This window comes from Protopterus annectens, chromosome 4.part1 (assembly GCF_019279795.1).
Source record: "Protopterus annectens isolate FY-2018-M chromosome 4.part1, PAN1.0, whole genome shotgun sequence".
NCBI classification, from domain to species: Eukaryota; Metazoa; Chordata; order Ceratodontiformes; family Protopteridae; genus Protopterus; species Protopterus annectens.
In genome coordinates, this window is record NC_056734.1 from 548,666,175 (window position 1) to 548,685,312 (window position 19,138).

Here is a 19,138-nt window from a genome sequence, read left to right on the forward strand (position 1 = left end):
AACCAGACTCCCTTCCTCCTGCACCCAGAAAACCTGACAGATTTTATAGGGTTATGGATTCAAATAAGCACTTCCATAAGAACACTTCAGCAGACTCAGAGGTTTTAATTCCTGGCCCCCAGAATGCTAGAGCTAGCACATCCAGAAATGTCCCCACCCAATAATAGAGAGCAGAGCCTTTGATAGATTTGGCAGAAGGGTATACACATCTGCCACTCTATCTATGAGGGTTCTCAACTGCCAGTTCCACATAATAAAACACCAAGAAACATTACTGGAACAGATGAGACAAAAGCTATTGGCTATTGAAAATAAGAGTTTATCTAAAGAACTACTGAACATTTGCAGCTCCACCTCGCAAGCATTCAAACATTCTTTACACTGTGGATTTGATGCCTTGGAGGCTGCCAGCAGGGCCACAGCCACTGGGTCTGTCATTGAGGCATGTGTGGCTAAGGGAACAAGCCCTTCAGAAGCAGATTTAATCCAACCTTTTGGATGCTCCTTTGGAGGAGTTTCTCTTTGGCACTGTGGCACAAGCTGCCCTGAAAAAAATGGAGGCCAGAGCTAATGCAGACAGTCAAAGGTTTCTTGCAGGTACAGCCACCTTGTTTCATTAGAAACTATCCCACTAAGCTTTGGTCCTTTCCTCAAACTCAAAGCAGGTTAAAGAAGGACATGCCCACAGGAAAAGGGACTACACTCAGAGACAGGAACCTGGGCAAAGATACCCCACCTCCCCAACACCAGGGACTTCCACTATTCATGTCCCTGTTAGGGAACTGTTCTGATCTTTCTTCATTATGGCACACACCTCTACATCTCCACCCCTCCCAGTCCTGTTCCCTGACCTGAAGATACACTGCCTCTATTCAGGGAAACTAGCCTCTCATTTCTTTGGATCAATGAATTCTGCTTATCCTTTCTAGGAGGACATCCCCTCTAGGTTATACACCCATAGGGCAGACAGGCTTCCCAGGTTTTCTTCACATCCCAAGAAAGCAGAAGCCTTCACATATGGGATCACTAGGTGTACAGATTTCAATGGAAGCAACCCCGCTACAACAAATAGAAGGGGACTATTATCTATACACTGCTCAAGGCCTTCTGCTTATTCCTGCAGGGCCCCATATTCAGGTTGTTGACCCTTGTCTGACTCTTGGCCATGTTTCTCCCTAAGACTTTCATGGGGACACCAGTTTTAAAGCATGAATTCTTGCATATTCCCATAGTAGCATCAAGCTGAGGATTCTTCAGCCTTTTGATAGTCTCAAACCTTTACAGTTATGTGCTTTCCCCTTTATCTACTCTGATGCTCCTAGGGCAGTCACAAAATCATTACCCCCCACCTCATTGCCTTCTGCTAAGAAAAAAGGCTACAAATTTACCCCTACCTGGAGGTGGGCCTCCTCCGGCTCACAAACCTGGCACAACTCATTACAGACTTTGCATTCACCCAGTCAGCATTCATAGTACAAGCCAATGGGCTGCCTGGGGTTCCCTGGCTCCTTCCTCCTGTGGGTCGTCAAGGTTCCTCTTCTCCCAGTCTGTGGTATTTCTTTTCAGCTTGGATCCCTGGGCAGGGTTCCTTTATCCCTGGGGTGGGCTCCTTCCCCTATTTCATAGGTTTGAGCAGTCTGTCTGCAGTGCATGACCTGTATTTAGGCTGGGTGAATGATCTTCTCTGATTATTCCAGATTCTTAGGCAAGGTTTCCTTTATTTGGATTTGTTTGTTTAGGTCCTTGGAAGCAGAGATAAGCCTCTGGTGGGTCACTCTGAGTAGAGTGTAGCATGTTTTGTTTAAAGTGATGCCACATGGCCAGCATTGAGTTTAGCCTCTTGATTGGTTTTTTTGTATGTAGGTGAGTAGGCGAGTTTTTTTGGCATGTCAGCATAGAGTTTAGCTTACCACAATGGGAATTCTTTAGTGAGGTATTCGGTCTAATGAGATGAGGGTCAGCATAGTTGATTTCTTCCTTTTCTGGATGAAAAAGTGTATGTTGATGAGGGGGTCTAATGAGGGATGAGTACAAGGTACATGAGTAATGTTTTTCTGGATGAATTTTCTGGATGAAAACCTGTGTGGTAGTGGTGTGTACCACATTTTTTGTGTGTTTAGTGTACTGCCACCTATATGGTAATTCATGGATACATGTTTGACTGTTAAGGATATGAATACATTTCTTGGCATTGAGCTTGAGCCCATGGCTATCATTCCCATTTTGTTTTCTGTGTTTTTCCCATTTCTTGGCATTGAGCTTGAGCCCATGGCTCCCATGGCAAGCAGTTGTTTCTCATCTTTGTTTGTAGATCCTTTCCCACCCCTCTGCTTCCAAGAAGTAGATGCCAAACAAATGACCCCAGGACTGAACCCTGGGGGTCCAGAGTCCTTGTACTTACTCCAAGTAGATGCCAAGTAGAATTCAAACCCTGTGTGTGACTGACCAGTGGGGCCTCACTTGTTCACTTGTGGCTTTGAGCCTGAACATGAATACCTCACTATCAAGTGTAGATTACGATCCCAAGTCGTAATGGTGTCAAAGGGATTGGCTTAATTACCTAGCTTATTTATTTACTTGTTGTGTGATGGGGGATGGTCACCCAGGCCTTCTCAAAGGTCTAGATAGGCTGGTTCAGGGTGTCAGATCTTCTCTGGACAAGATCTGCCTGGGGTCCAAAAGAAGTCAGTTCTGGGCTTAAAGATTTGTTTGAACTAAACCAAATTGTTGAGACATAAGCGGTTTGAAGGTTGCCAATGTAGGGTGGGGGAACTGTGTTGAGGTTGACAAGGATGGCCCCCCAGATCTAGATTGGGATAACTGTAGCTCTGTGCCAAAGGATGGTTCCAAGGAACCTCTGAACAGCTGAGGAAAAGGTGAGCCTCAGGATTACAGTGGAGAGGTAACTGTGCCACTTGTAGTACACGAATAGGTCAGTTCATAGTCCAGTTCATATTGTAGTTCATCTTGGCTTTAGAGTTGGTTGGTGTTGGGAGTGCGTTTTGTGCTATGCTTGGCGTTATTACTGGAATTTGTACCTTTTCTATTATTTATGGTGCAGATGGGGGGTGTAGTTGTGCCTGGATATTGGCAATATCCTTTGGATCTGATATTGGCATATGCCTTTGGATCAGTATGTTTGAGCCATTCTCTTTCTTTATATTGCCATTTAGATTCTTGACAAATTAGATTCTTGAATTCTGTTTTATTTCTTTTGTTTCTTTTTCATGCTTTTTTTTTTCTTAAGGATTTTTTTAGGATTTTTTTTTTCATCTGCTTTTTTTGAGGATTTTATTTTTTTTTGATTTTTTTCCTTTTTTCCTTTTTTTCTTTTTCCTTTGTTTTAAAGGTTGTTTAAGTTTTGGCTGAAGTTTGTTTGGCTTTTTTTTGGTTTTTTTGCTTTTGGGTCTATTTGGGGATGGCCCCTTGGATTTGAGCAATGTGGATGTTGATGCAAGTACTTGTAGTTAGTGATGGAGCAGTTGAACTTTTCCAGTTTTCTTCACAGTTCACATGAAGTTGTTCAGTTCCTCTTCTCGAGTGCTTGAGAGAAGTTGGCTTTGGAGAAGTTTTTTATGGTGGTTTCTTTACTGGGATTACACCAGTAATCAAAAACTCTTCTCAGAACCAGAATACTGTTCTGGGTGTGTGGGGTGGGGGGGATCTTACTGGTCTCCACCCTTCAAAAGACAGGGTATCCCAAGTGCCTTCAGAAACCCTTTGGACAGCTGTCTTTTAACAGCCAGGGAGTTTTCTATTAACACTGGGTTTCATGTCTTTCCCAGGCAAGGCTGCACATGGAGCAGTTACAGTGTTACCTCGAAAATGTGTAGGGTCTGACTACACAAGCACCATCTGCCAAAATAAGGCAGACACCAGGCCTAAAAGGTATTTCTAGAAGGCCTGCTCCATGAACCAATGTCTACTATTCTGCTTTGCAGCAAACTCCACTACAGATGCCTTGGAGACAACTTGAGGGGCACTCTTCAAACAATTACTGACCTAATGGTAGTCAGGAAGCACTTAAACTAGGAGTTTCCAACAGCATAAGGGGCTTTACTTGCACTCAGAGAGAAATTAAAACCAGGGGTGCTAGCCCTGGATACAGATCATGATACAGACCTGTGACACAAAAACAAATGAAACCCATTCCTGCCTACCCTATTGCCTAGCTTTCGGGATGCAGATCAGTGTACTGCATGGAATGGCACCTTTTGGCTGAATACCTCCTGGGTGTGCTATATCAACAGGCAGACAGAATCAGCAGAAGCCTGTAGACACCAACTTATGGCAATTGAATCGTGAGATCACTGTCAGCACAGCCGAGGAATGGGGGACCCCACAGATGGACCACTTCCCTACCAGGAAAAACACACTTTTGAAACATTTCAATGTCAGGGGCAAGACTCTCTCAGCTTGGAATACAGACACTTCCGTATTCATACAGACAGACCTATTTATTTATGCTTCTCCACCAAAGACCCTACTTCCCAGGGCTCTCTCAAACTCAGAATAGAGCGCCTAGGCCCATACTTTGCTCCACATTGCCCAAGGCATCACTGGTACTTTCTTCTTCTTAGTCTGACCAGTACTAACTTGAGTATTACCGCAGACGCTTCACCTTCTCACTTTGAAGGAAGGGGCTCTTTGTACTTCCCACTTATAAACTTTCTACCTGTCACCTTGGAGGATTCCCTTTAACCTCCAGCTATCAACTTGGATACTCTAAATGGGGGCTGCATAAGTGATGCAGGACATCCTAGAAAAATGCCAGGAGGCCTGTTGCCAGGAAACCCTGTTCAGGTAATAGAACATGTTTTCAAGCTGAATGTACTTGGCCTAATCAGGTTCCCATCAAGGCTAGGCCCCCTACCATCTGGTCCTGTTTGGAAGATTTTCCTAACCATGACCTTTCTTAGTTATCATTCTGGATTCAAATTCACCCCCTGCTTTCTTCTACCTGCTGGTCTAGCAGTTTCTTGCCACCTAGCCTTTGTCCTAGAAAGGCTTATACTTCCTTCAGTTTTAAAATTCCTGGCATGAAAGACTGCCAGCTCATTGGCGATCTCTTCAGCATAGACTGTTTTAGAAACTCCAGGCTCTCTAGGCAGTCATACCCTTTATCATACTCCATCCTGACAGAGTCCGTTTCTCAGGATTAACTCTTCCTTTGGACCCAAGGTGGTGACTGATGCCTCTTTATATCTAGCAATGCATCTGCCCATCTTCCCTCCAAACCCACAGAACAGGGTGAAGGATTTCTGCATTTCCCAAGCACCCATAAGCAGCTACCCTTCTAGCTGGGCACTACAAAACCCATTAGAATATCTCACCAAGTGTCTGTAGCCTTTGCTAACAGCACCAAAGGTTAACCTGTCTGCAAGCAGAGCATTTCTTAAAAGATCTCTCACTCTAACACCTTTTGTTACAATCATCTGGGAGGGAACACTGCTGAAGCTGTATGGGCCCTTTCCACTAGGGCAACTTCCTTAAGGACGTACCTACAAAGAGTGGTTGGAGCTTGCCATCTGATCTTCAGGGCACACTTTCAACAGGCACTATTACTGTCACCTTCTACTTATCCAAGGTAGGGTTTCCCACTATTACCCTACAAACTTCCTCTCCTAGACTTTCTTTCCATCCTTCCTTATTCTCAGTGGAATCATCCCAAAAGTCAGGACTGTAACAGTGAAACGCGAAGAATGTAGTATAGTTATGTATACTTACCATAAATGTAGATGTTCGAATGTATTCACTGTTGCAGTTTTCTTTCCCTCCCTCCTTTCCCCCTTAGCTTACAGGGTAGGCTGCTTTTATTACCTGTTTATCTTGGACTTCAACTCTTGACCGTTGCTTACCTAGGGATCCGTGCCTAGCCATCTGACTGTGACCGTGCTCCTGGTGGGGGGCTCCGACCTCTGAGGGGCAAGAAAATAACTGAGTCATGATGTTGGCAGACTCCACTTATACTGCAGCGCACTAACATCAGAAAAGGGCATCCTCTAGTTCATTTGAGTAAAAGAAAAGGGCATCCTCTAGTGGTAGAAGGAAGGAAAAGTTTTACTCTGGTAGTCGGACTGGCCAAGAGCTTCCACTGTGGGAAATTCCACAAGTCAGGACTGCAACAGTGAATACACTCAAACATCTGCATTTATTGTGAGTGTACTCAACTGTACTTTTCTATTTAACTTCTCCAGTACTAATCCTCATTTCTACTTTCCCCCTTTGTTTCTTATTTTTTGTATTGTAAAATTTTCTGTATCTGGATGCCCTTGCAGATATCAGATATCATTGGTGCTGCTTTTTTTGTATTGATTAATTTTGCTTTTTCCTTTGCATAAATAAATAAATATTGCACTATATTAAATCTCTTTTGTTCCCCATGTCCATATTTCTTCAGATGTCTCCCACTCCGTCTGTTTCTCTTTGTTTTGGGGATTCATCATTTCATCATGCTGTGACATGACCTGTGTTAGACTTTTTACACTAAATCCTTCACTTTGCAAGTATTCCATAACTTCAGCTTCTCTCTGTTTAACTTCTGCTTTACTAATCTTCTTTTATAAGTTCTTCCTTTGTGATCTTATTTTTTATACTTGGAAAGTTTCCATATCTCGGTGCCTTTGCCTGTATTTCTCTTCAAATATCTTTGGAGCTGCTTTTTTGTATTGATTTGTTTGGCTTTCTCCTTTGCATAAATATTATACCATATCAGAACTCTCTATCTTTCCCATGCCCATGTTTCTTTTTTCTACCTTTCAAACATCTCTAGGTTTTGTTGTTTATATTTTAGCATTTCCTCAGTCGCTTCTTTTTCCAAACAGCCAAGGGTTTCTTGGTCTATATGATGTTTTTCACAAATCTGTTGTATTAATGAGCACAAATTTGCATTTGAAGTTTTTGACAGTTTTTCTTGTGCAAGTATTTTTCTTTCCTCTAATTTGTCTCCATCTTTTAAATGTCTTCTATCTGGAAATTCTGGACTTCTTGAATAATAGTTGCAATGCATAATTTCTTTCTTATCCTGAGTAGTCCACTCAACATTTTTATGGCTTTTTTGGCCTGTCAGTTTTTCTGTTTTTTTGTGGGCTACTGTTTTCTTTTACAACAGGGAGGCCATCCTCCCTCTGAGCTTGGGCTAACCCCATTGTAGGAATGTTTCCGTGTCTTGAGGATTCTACTGTCATTTTTCCTGTCCTGGCAAAAGTGCACTTGTCAGGATTGGTTACTTTTTAACCTGGGACTTGTGCATCCAGCTATCTTTTTTTTATTTTTTAACCTGCTTCTATCCATTTTGTAAAAACAGGGTCCACCTTGTGAAAGCACTTAGCAAGACTTGAGGATGAATTAAATTCTACCAATATTACTCTCCTTTGCTTGCTGATTTTATCATCTCTCCATCTGGACCCACCTTACTTGCCATGTAAGTGGCACCATACAGATTAAGATGTAACCAATCCCTAACAAACATTCTCCAATCATAAATACATTCTTCTCAGTAAGTAATACACTTGATGTTGTAGACAAGTGTTAATTGTGTTAACCAATTGTTAAAAGTTGTTTGCTTTATTAAATAGAGAAGCCACCAGGTTGATGGCCTGAGATTTCTGTAAGGCCATACTCCATATTTAAACTTCCTAAATACTCTTATATCTAGGATAGCATTATTTGTATGATTAAGAGAGTGTCTCTCAAAAGCATTAGTTCTTGTATGGAGACCAAGTATATCCTATCTAAATTTTTCTGACTTCAGTCATGGTAGGAAACTAGGTGTATCAGTCAGTCTCAAGCCTGGTAGGCTGATATTTTGTGAGTGTTCTTATCCAGACTACAGAGTCTACCAGCCACTGGTTTTAGAACAGAGTCTTGCAAAATTAAAACTTAATTGCTTAACTTATTCAGTAGGATGAACTCAGTACGAGTGACTGAATTATCGTGAGTAACCACTTTCTTCATTTTTGTAACATGAACTTTGCAAATATTTACATCAGGAACATCAACACCTGAGAAAAGTTGACATAGCATTTGTAACACTAAGCATTGATTGGGGTCCTTCTGTTCCAGTTTCATTAGTAGTTGAATTGTTAACTTCATTACTAGTGGATAAAGGTTGGTGATCATGGACAGTGGCTAAAATATTAACACTACTGTTGTGATTGACAACAACTTTCAGATGCAGGCAGGTGTTGGTGTTATTTGCATCAGTTGCTCGAGCCGATGAAACCAGCCTGTCTTCATCTGTAGCTTTTCTGTTTAGTATTCCAAGGCACTGTTCAATAAATTTGAATGATCTTGGGCAACAACAGTAATTCTAGGTAAAGAAGTCAGTTTACTGTTAGTTTTAATCGGTCTGCTTATACTAGTTTCATCTTTATTCAGCTTCCTTATAGTGCTGTCACAGTCTCCTGAGTTGAACTCTTCTGTGGGTAAATCACTATATACAGTGTCTGTTTTTATTTAATAAAGAGGAAGGTGTTTTGCTCATCTTTTTATTAGTTTGTGGCTGAGACCTTTTCTTTCTTTTTCTAGGCTCTTTGTTTTCTAGTATAAAATGGAAGTAGTTCTATAGAATTATTCTGTTTAACTATTTGAGAATGCAGCCGAGGTGGTGCAGCAGTAGCGTTGTCGCCTCACAGCAAGAGGTTCTCCCATTCGATTCTCGGCTGAAGCGCCTTCTGTGTGGAGTCTGCATGTCCTCTCTGCAGTCGAGTGGTGTTCGAAAGACATGCTTGAATGGGCGTGCCTTCGTTGAAGGTTGGGCATCGGGCTGGCACCTCGGCACCATAAAAATCTATTGCCAATCATTAGCGGACTGGAGTTCCACTGTGGCGACCCCCGAACTGGGAAAAGCCAAAAGAAAAAAACAACTATTTGAGAATGCAAGACATTTCTTTGTGGCAGTAAGTAATCTTCACCTAGCCAGACTAATATGTACTCCAGAGTGAGAAAAAAGTGCTTTGCCAAAATGGCAAGAACAAGAATTTGTGTTACTGGTAATCTTATATTTCACTATGTTAGCCAGCTAATACAACTTTGTACAGTTGAGGCAGAGGCTGGCTTGAGTATCCCAAAAGTGTGCACCATAGTGCTTGCATTCAAGTGTATATTTGTTCCATAGTAAGTCTTCATAGGTATAACAATTTGAAGAATCAATTAAAAGCCCATTAAAGTTAAAAGTGCAACCAGTAACAAGTTCAAACCCTGTACATGAACAACTATGACATTTTTCTCACAACCAGTCTGAGCAATGTAAAATGCGTAGTACCCTAATAAGTTGCTGAATCCTTAATAAAATGGCTGAATAGTATAGCTATGTATGAACAATTTATATCTGTGTACCTATCTGTGTGTACAAGTGCAGCTTTTATATATATATATATATATATATATATATATATATATATATATATATATATATACATACATGTAGATATATATATATATATACATAGATATATATATATATACATATAGATATATATCTATATATATATATATATATATATATATATATATATACACACACACACACACACACACACACACACACACACACACACACACACACACTGGTTATAAAAAGTGTACACACCCCTGTTAAAATGACAGGTTTTTGTGATATGAAAAAGGAGACAACAATAAATCCTTTCAAAACGTCTCCCAACTTTAATGTCACCTATAACCTGTACAGTTTAATTGAAAACAAATCTGTTAGGGGAAAAATGTAAAAAATAAAAAATTTACAATAAGCTGGTTGCATAAGTGTACACACCCTTAAACTAAAACTTTGAAGCACCTTTTGATTTAATTACAGCTTTCAGTCTTCTTGGGTACACACCTGCCATCAATCAAAGAGACTCTAATTAACCCCAAATAAAGTTCAGCGGTCCTAGTAGGATTTTCCTGACAGTTACTCAGTTGCCTGCTACAACAAAAGCCATGGTTTTCAGAGATCTTACAAAGCGCAGCAAAGGGATCTCATTGCTGAAAGGTATCAGTCAGGAGAAGGGTACAAAAACATTTCCTCAACATTGGCTATACCACTGAACACAGTGAAGACCGTCATCAAAGAGTGGAGAAAATATGGGACAACAGTGATGTCGCAAATAACTAGACATCCATCCAAAATTGATGAAAAGACGAGACTAAAACTGGTCAGGGAGGCTGCCAAGAGACCTACAGCAACACTGAAGGAGCTGCAGGAATTTCTGGCAAGCACTGGTTGTTTACTAGTGTACTACATGTGACAACAATCTCTCGTATTCTCCATATATCTGGACTATGGGGTAGGGTTGCAAGACAGAAGCCTTTTCTTACAAAGAAAATCACCCAGGCTTGGCTAAATTTTGCAAAACAATACATTGTCTCCCAAAAGCATGTGGAAAAATATGTTATGGTCTGTTGAGACCAAGGTTGAACTTTTTGGCCACAATTCCAAAAAGTATGTTTGGCACAAAAACAACTCTTCGCATCATCAAAAGAACACCATCCCCACGGTGAAGCATGGTGGTGGCAGTATCATGCTTTGGGGTTGCTTTTCTTCAGCTGGAATTGGAGCTTTAGTCAAGGTGGAGGGAATTATGAACAGTTCCAAATACTAGTCACTTTTGGCCCAAAACCTTCAGGCTTCTGCCAGAAAGATAAAGAGGAATTTCACATTTCAATAGGACAATGACCCCAAGCATACATCCAGATCAACAAAAAAATGGCTTCACCTGAAGAAAATTAAAGTTTTGGAATGGCCCAGCCAGAGCACAGACCTAAATCCAATTGAAGATTTGCAGGGTGATCTGAGGAGGGCTGAGCACAAGAAATGCCCTTCAATCTGTCAGATTTGGAGTGCTTTTGCAAGGAAGAGTGAGCAAATATTGCCAAGTCAAGATGTGCCATACTGATAGACTCCTACCGAAAAAGACCAAATGATGTAATTAAATCAAAAGGTTCTTCAACAAAGTATTAGTTTAAGGGTGTGCACACTTATGCAACCAGCTTATTTTACTTTTTGTTTTTTATAATTTTCCCCTAACAGATTTGTTTGTTTTTCAATCGAATTGTACAGGTTATAGGTCACATTAAAGATGGAAAAATTTGGAAAAGTTTATTGTGGTCTCATTTTTTATATCACAAAAAAACTGGCATTTTAACATGGGTGTGTAGACTTTTTATATCTTTGATATCCACTGTATGTCTATATTTGTATCTCTATCATCTGTATCTATATGTCTGTCATCTCTCTCTCGCTGTATATATATATATATATATATATATATATATATATCTACTTATGCACATTTACATTTTATTTACATGTATACTTAAAAATTGCTGTTTATGTATTTATACACACAAGCATCTATGTACATAAACATAGCATATTTGTATACAGGCACATTTCTCTTTAGACGTAAGTTTGTTTAGTTGCACTTTTTGATTACATATATATGTGTGTGTATACATTTCTTCTTGCATTTAGCTGCTTTTATGCAATAGTTATCTAACATTTCTTACAACCTGTTTCAGTTGAGATGTATAACTAAAATGTTAAAAGACTTACTGTGGAATTTTGGGCTTCTCACAGTAACTTTGCCTACCCACTTGGCCAACTGGTTAGGCCTGCACCTCTATAGTTCATCTTACCTGTGCCAGCAGTGGGACCCACAGCAGGGGACCCCAGTCTGGGATGACAGGTGCTGTCCCAACTGTTGTCAGATGTCATCCTTTTTCGACTGCACGCCACCTACTGCTCTTTTTATTTTTCCAGGTATGAATCCTGGTAGACCATGATCTTTGTTTATTATACCAACTTGGAGCTTGACCTTGTGCCTTTTGCAGGTGCTGCATTCATTCAAATTGGCAGTACCAAAGTGAGGTAAGTAACTGCAGGGCTGAAGGTGGGGCCCACATACCCTCTGAAGTATAACATCACCATAACCGAACCCAACTACCATGTAGGGTCATTAGGCATGGAAGTTGTACTTCATTGTCACAGATATGGAGCATATTTTTTTAAAGGGATAGTGTTACATTTTTGTGTTATGGCAAATGAAGGTCAGTGATGAAATCATTACTTTGACATTTGCTTATATATATATATGTAATTACATCTGCACAACGATGTTTTAACCTTTATTTGTGCAGTTGACAGTAAGGTCATGCATTACTTCATTATTAAAGCATACCTTTTTAAGTAGTGCTACAGGTAATACTTGTATTTTTTTTCACTTCAATTAATAAGTAATGCAGTTGATGTCATTGTGCTTTAACAATAACTGGGCTAGACTGGATAAACATATTTCATGGGAAAGTGTGTATTTAAGTGAAACTTTGAAACTCCTCTAGTAACTATTTCAGATCGTGCACCAATAAAATATAGTAAAATGAGACAGTGAGACTTTCCTGCTTATCAGTTAAAGAGAAATGGATTTCTGAAATGAGTAGTGGAAATGATTAACTAGTTATTACGCAAGATGCATTTTTTCCTGAGGGGATAGCTGATGAGTAAAAATGGAAATGGATTTTAGAATATGGTAAAAATAAGGATGAAAGTAATAGGAATTGTGGCTAGGTTGAGAGAGGTGAAGTTATTACCGAATAAGGGGAATCTCAAAGAACAAGAAGGGCAACTGGAAAGCTGCAAGTAGAGAAGAGAGTATTTGAAAAATATGCATGAGTTTAAAAAGATTGCTGCTAAGCAGCTATTTTTGAGAAAAATTCCAGAGCACAAAAACATTAACAAAACAACTTTAAAATGTAGAATGGGCTATTGTCAGAGTTACTAAGCTTATAATAAAAGAAACAAAGGTCCTATAACTATTTGAGATATTTTGACCATTTTATGAATGTGTATAAAGCAGAGGAATGTGGAAACCAGTAAAAGGCACACATGGACATTTTTATTGAAACCTTAATTATTGCCAAGGTTAGAGGAAGATGGAGCTCAGCAGTAATTGTTAAAATATGAAGAGATAATGCATAATCAGGCAACTGAGAAGTCTACAGGGACAGACGTTATTCTTGTGGAAATTTTGGAAGTTGGGAGGAGAGGAAGTGATAAAGATCTGGGAGGTTTGTAATTAAGAAAGGGGGGGAGATATCAGTAATTTGGAAGAAAGCTGTGGTAGCTGTATTATACAAAGAGGGTAAAGCCCCTTCATACTCAACTTGATATAGAGCCACTATAGTTTTAAGTTATGATTGCAAAGTGTTTGTCAGTACTGGCTAAGAAAATGGCAAAGCTGTTGACAAAGTTGATGTGCATCAGTGGGTTTTTTTGTAGAGGAGGCAAACATCTGACAGCATTAATGGAGCAGTGACAATCCATAGCGAAGCAGTGTGTGTAAGAAAACATTGTTGCTGTTAGGGAGCCTTGATGCAGAGAAGGCATTTGATAGTCAGCTGGTATTTGGAGTATGGCAATGGAAGCATTTGCATTCCCTGATATAATAGTAGGTAATTAGCAGGGTATTTGAAGGGACTGGAGCAAGAATTAAGGTGGGAGGTTTCCTTTCCAGCAAGCTATGTTTAAAAAGGGGAAACCAGGCAGTGGCCAGTAGCAATGAAATAAGGGATTCAAAAATTCAGTGATGCAACTGATATGGTAGTCAAGAAAAGGCAGCTGTATTCTCATATGATGTTGTGTAGTTGATAAATCCAGAAAAGAGCATTTCAGTATTGTGGAACATTCTAAGAGTAAAGTTTTTTTTTCATGGTATAAAATGAAGATAAAATAAAGGCTGTAGTGGTAAGCTGTGTACTTGAGTATGAATTTGTTCAGCAAAACCCATATTTTTGTGGACATAGGGTGATATACAGTAAAAACTAGCAAAGGACCAAGCCACGGCAACACAAGGCATAAACTTTTAATTATGGTGAGCGCTTTCGCAGTACCTTTGCTGCTTCATCAGACATTACAGAAAGAGCCAAAAGACACCATTTTAAAATACAAACCAGCGAATGAGGTCACTTGGCCAATTCAACCTTAAAGTTACAGATTATAAAATGGATCTAATACCTCAGTGGTCATGTAAACAACAGTAATGCACAAAGTAGTAACATGTATAAAAAAATAATGACAGATATAAAAAACAGCATATATAAAAAAAAGCAGCATGAATAAAAAACGTATATAAGAACATATGTAAAGTGTGTGTGTGTGTGTGTGTGTGTGTGTGTGTGTGTGTGTGTGTGTATTCTGGCATGCATCCTATCTCTTCACCTCTCTAGCTTGCAGAACGGGTTTAATGCAGATCTTATCGTTCAAACCCCTACCTGTAGTAGCCCGTATCCTAATAATCCAGTTGAGTTCTGATGTTTCTCTTCCATTCCCCTGTTTGTCCCTAGAGGAGTGGTTCCAGCCAGAAACTTGTAGTCTATTGGCCATTTTGGGTCAATTCCTAGCTCCTGTCCCTAGAGGAGTGGTTCCAGCCAGAAACTTGTAGTCTATTGGCCATTTTGGGTCAATTCCTAGCTCTTTTCAGCCCCCTGTAATAAAGCCTGCTTTAGCACACTTTTTCGCTTGTATTCAACTCAGCACAGCTCCTCGTGGTGTCCTGCAGAGTTCTACAAGCAGCAGAGAGCAAAAGAGTGACTTTTTCCTGATTTAAGTATTTTTTTCTGGCTTTTTGATTATTTACTGCTTAGCGACTGCATTTTCGCCTGTTTATACAGCTCTGCATTCTATTTAAACTGTTTTGTGTCGATTAACTGTTTTGCACTTTTAAAAAGGTTATTTGTTGCTTAATTTTACTTGTAGCACACTCAAGTGCGCTAGCCGTTAAAAGCATTTATAGCATTTACTGTCTGTTTTTCTTCTGTTTTCTGCAAAAGAAAAAACAAAACAAAAAAAAATCTTGTTTTCCCGCCTTACTGAACTAGAATAGTCCAGTCTTCAGAGTTTGCTGACCTCTGGGCTTTGTCTTGGTTCCTGTGCTATTCCATATCCTTATTTGGATAAAAGGAAGCGTCTTTGTTCACCAGTGGGAGTGTGGGGATCACTGAGCGGCCTGTTTGTCCCTAGAGGAGTGGTTCCAGCCAGAAACGTGTAGTCTATTGGCCATTTTGGGTCAATTCCTAGCTCTTTTCAGCCCCCTGTAATAAAGCCCGCTTTAGCGCTTGTATTCAACTCAGCACAGCTCCTCGTGGTGTCCTGCAGAGTTCTACAAGCAGCAGAGAGCAAAAGAGTGACTTTTCCTGATTTAAGTATTTTTTCTGGCCTTTTGATTATTTACTGCTTAGCGACTGCATTTTCGCCTGTTTATACAGCTCTGCATTCTATTTAAACTGTTTTTGTGTTGATTAACTGTTTTGCACTTTTAAAAAGTTATTTGTTGCTTAATTTTACCTGTAGGCTAACACACTCAAGTGCGCTAGCCGTTTAAAAGCATTTATAGCATTTACTGTCTGTTTTTCCTCTGTTTTCTGCAAAAAAAATCTTGTTTTCCCACCTTACTGAACTAGAATAGTCCAGTCTTCAGAGTTTGCTGATCTCTGGGCTTTGGCTTGGTTCCTGTGCTATTCCATATCCTTATTTGGATAAAGGGAAGCTTCTTTGTTCACCAGTGGGAGTGGGGAGCACTGAGCAGCCTATTTGTCCCTAGAGCAGTGGTTCCAGCCAGAAACTTGTAGTCTATTGGCCATTTTGGGTCAATTCCTAGGTCTTTTCAACCCTCTGCTACAAAGCCCGCTTAGCGGAGTTGCCCATAGAGCACCATCGGCAGCGCCCGGTTAAACAAGGTTAAACTATTTCTGGCTCCGTAAAGTCTGCTCTTCAATTTTTCCCTTAGAACTTCTCTACTTGCAATCTAAACAGTCTATTCTCTATCTCAATAGCTCAGCACTTGCTCCTAAAGCATTTTTATATAGGTAAAGTACTTGTATACTAAACAAAGTACTACATTAGCCTAGAATCCCCTTGAGTACCCATTTCCCTATAGGTCCCTTCTGACTCAGTTACACAGCAAACTTTTTCACTTTTTCTAGCATGTCAAGGGTCAGTTGCTAGCGTCCTCTCCTGTTCAGCTGGTGAATCTGGGCATCTTGAGGCAATGTTACAATTGCCTCATGTACACAGACAACCCACTCCTTCTCCCACAAAACACAAATACATGTGAGAGATGCAACTATATAGCCAAACTGGAGGCTGAGCTCTCTCAACTCAGGACTGGCAAGACCAGACAGGAGGAGAAGGAAACCACGCACACCACAAACCCAGTTTCACATAGAACTATCACAACTGCAAAACAAACACATAAACACACAAAGACATACTCGGAGGCACTGATCAAAAATCTACCAAAACTACAGAGGCCTCCAAAGCAGACACCCAAGCAACTGCCACCTCAAGACATAAGACATGCAACACATAGTTCTCAAAGTCAGTGTGCTAAACAGTCACAGCCCTTAAGGCCAAACACAATGCCAGACACACTTGTTATAGATGACTCCATAGTCAGACACACTGACGTCCAACTCACCAGACTGAACAAGGAAAAGATCACAGTTAGCTGCCTGTCAGGCGCTAGAATCCGCCACATAACACAAGCACTCAGGTCACTCCACAGCAAGTACAAGTATGACTCAGTCATTGTCCATGCCGGTGTGAACGACCTGAGACGTACCTCCCTGGACTACATGAAGAGACATAGAGGAGCTCTCAGATTATGTAGCCCAGGCCGGTATGACCCTGACCCTGAGCAGTATCCTACCCTCACCAAGAATGATGCCACAATACAGAGACAAAATGATCAGCTTTAATAATTGGCTTAATTACTGGTGTCATTCTAAGGGATCCAATGTCTGTCTGCCTGGGATGACATGCTTGACAAGCCAAGGGGCGCAAGGACGGCTTGCACCTGTCACCCTGGGCTTCCGGATATTGGCAAAGGCTCTTGCCACCCCCATAGTGCCTTTTTAGGCAAGGCTCAAATGATAAACCTACCGCCTAGAAAACAAAAATGGAGAAAAACTAAAGGTAATACTGCTCAATGCCAGAAGTCTAAACCTCAAGATGCCCCCTCAAGCCCTTCTCAGTATGGAGAACATCGATGTTTGTGCTGTGACTGAAACCTGGTTCAAGGCTCCTGAGAGCACCCCAGCACTATCAGGTTATACCTCATATCATGCGTTCCGGCCCCAAAATCCGGACCGAACTAAAAGGAGGGGAGTATCCATATTCATAAAGGATACCCACACCTCCAGGTTAGTGGCCGCGAAGCATCGGAGACCATCCAGGTGCAATTAACCATAGGTAAAACTGCTCTACAGTTTGTAACATGCTACAGACCACCTTCTCAAACTCAGGAAACCCACACAGCCTTCCTGAAGACACTGGAGAGTATAAATGCCTCTCCAAACACCATCATATTGGGTGACTTCAACTACCCAAACATAGACTGGGAACATTACTCAAGCCCCAACACCCTAGCCCAAAGGTTCCTTGAGTTCATAAACTCAAATGCTATGGAACAACTAGTCACCATTCCCACAAGAGGAGAAAATATACTAGACCTGATCATCACAAACATGGGGACAAAATGCTCCACACGGAAGTATATCCCTCATTGGTGAGATCAGACCATAAATTAATCTCACTGGAGATCCACAGCCCGCCCCCCCCAGCAAAAGACCACATTGAAGAACTTCTCAAAAGCAAAGTTCACACTTCTTAAGACTGGAATGGTTTCCTTCAAGGCCCCGAGCCAGTGGAAACCACAACCCACGCTGCTGAAACCCTTACAAATGCCTTCTACGAGCACCTCCAGGAATGTATGGATCAAGCAATCCCTAATAAAATCAAGACCTTTTCCACCAAAGGCAGGCGCCGGTCTGGTGGACTCCAGCCATAAACAAACTCTACAACAAGAGGAGAAAGCTACTACATGACAGAGCAAAATCCCTAAATGGGAAGGCATCTCTGATCAATACTAGCAAAAACTACGATCACTCATAAAATCATCCAAGGCCAACTTTGAGAGAAAAATCGCTAATGACACAAAAGACAATCATAAAGCCTTCTTTAGCTATGTTAGAAACCTGGGTGGAAACTCCCAGATATGCTCAGAATTAGTCCAAAATGATAAAAAAATCACTGAACCCACAGACATTGCCAACATACTGGCAGACAGGTTCAGTGCAAATTTCTCCCTCCCTCCCCAAAAGGAGAAATATCTATCCCACCAGAGTCTAGCCTCCCAAACATCTCAGATGCCCAGGTGAGAGCTGCTCTCTCTAAAGCAAAAACACAGCATCAATGGGACCGGACGGTGTCCCCTGGTGTGCCCACTAACTCAATGAGGAACTAAACCCACACAAGGCTGCTGTTTAATCTTAGCCTTACAGGATACTACTCCATAGAATGGCGACGGCAACTGTGGTCCCACTCCACAAAGGCGGTGCTTCTACGGACCCTGAAATTACCGCCCCATAAGCTGACGCAGCCTTGTCTGCAAAGCTATGGAGAGGATCATAATGGAACTCATAAATAAAGACATTGGGGACCTACAGACACTGGATCCTACCCAATTTGGCTTTGTCAAGGGCAAATCCTGCCTCTTGAACTTGGTAGACTTTTGAAACAGTCACTAAGGCCATTGATGAGGGTAAGGCAGTTCACACAGCCTACCTTGACCTAGCAAAAGCATTCGACACAATACCCCACTCGGGCATCATAGAAAAGCTCACCAGCTTAGATGTAAACCCATATGTCACAAGATGGGTTGCAAACTGGCTCAAGGACAGAACACACAGGGTTAGAGTTGCTGGTGCCATGTCAGACTCTAAGCCGAGCGTCTGAGCGGTGTCCCACAGGGCTCAGTCCTGGGCCCCTCTTGTTCGGCATTTATTTTTCTGAAGTGCAGGCAAACATAGGGGGATTGTGGCTGACAAAATTTGCAGATGACTGCAAACTGGGCACCATAATTGACACTCCCATCAGACACAGACATCCTCCAGAAAGGTCTCATAGAAATGGATAACTGGTGCCAGAGCCATGGCCTTAAGCTAAATGCCAAAAATGTATAGTCATACCCTTTGGGAAAAACAAGGTAACCCCTAATTACCACATAGGTGGTAATCCATTAAACACGGAAGAAGTTATCAGGGACCTGGGGACCCAAGTTGACAGTAACCTCTTTTGACACTC

At 41.1% G+C, this 19,138-nt stretch overlaps 1 protein-coding gene across 3 annotated transcripts in view; it reads left to right on the forward strand.

Moving 5' to 3' along the window:
* The window catches only part of NCK1 (NCK adaptor protein 1), a 1,905,596-nt gene that overhangs the window by 993,784 nt on the left and 892,674 nt on the right, over nt 1–19,138 (forward strand). The gene's annotated exons all lie outside the window — the stretch shown is intronic.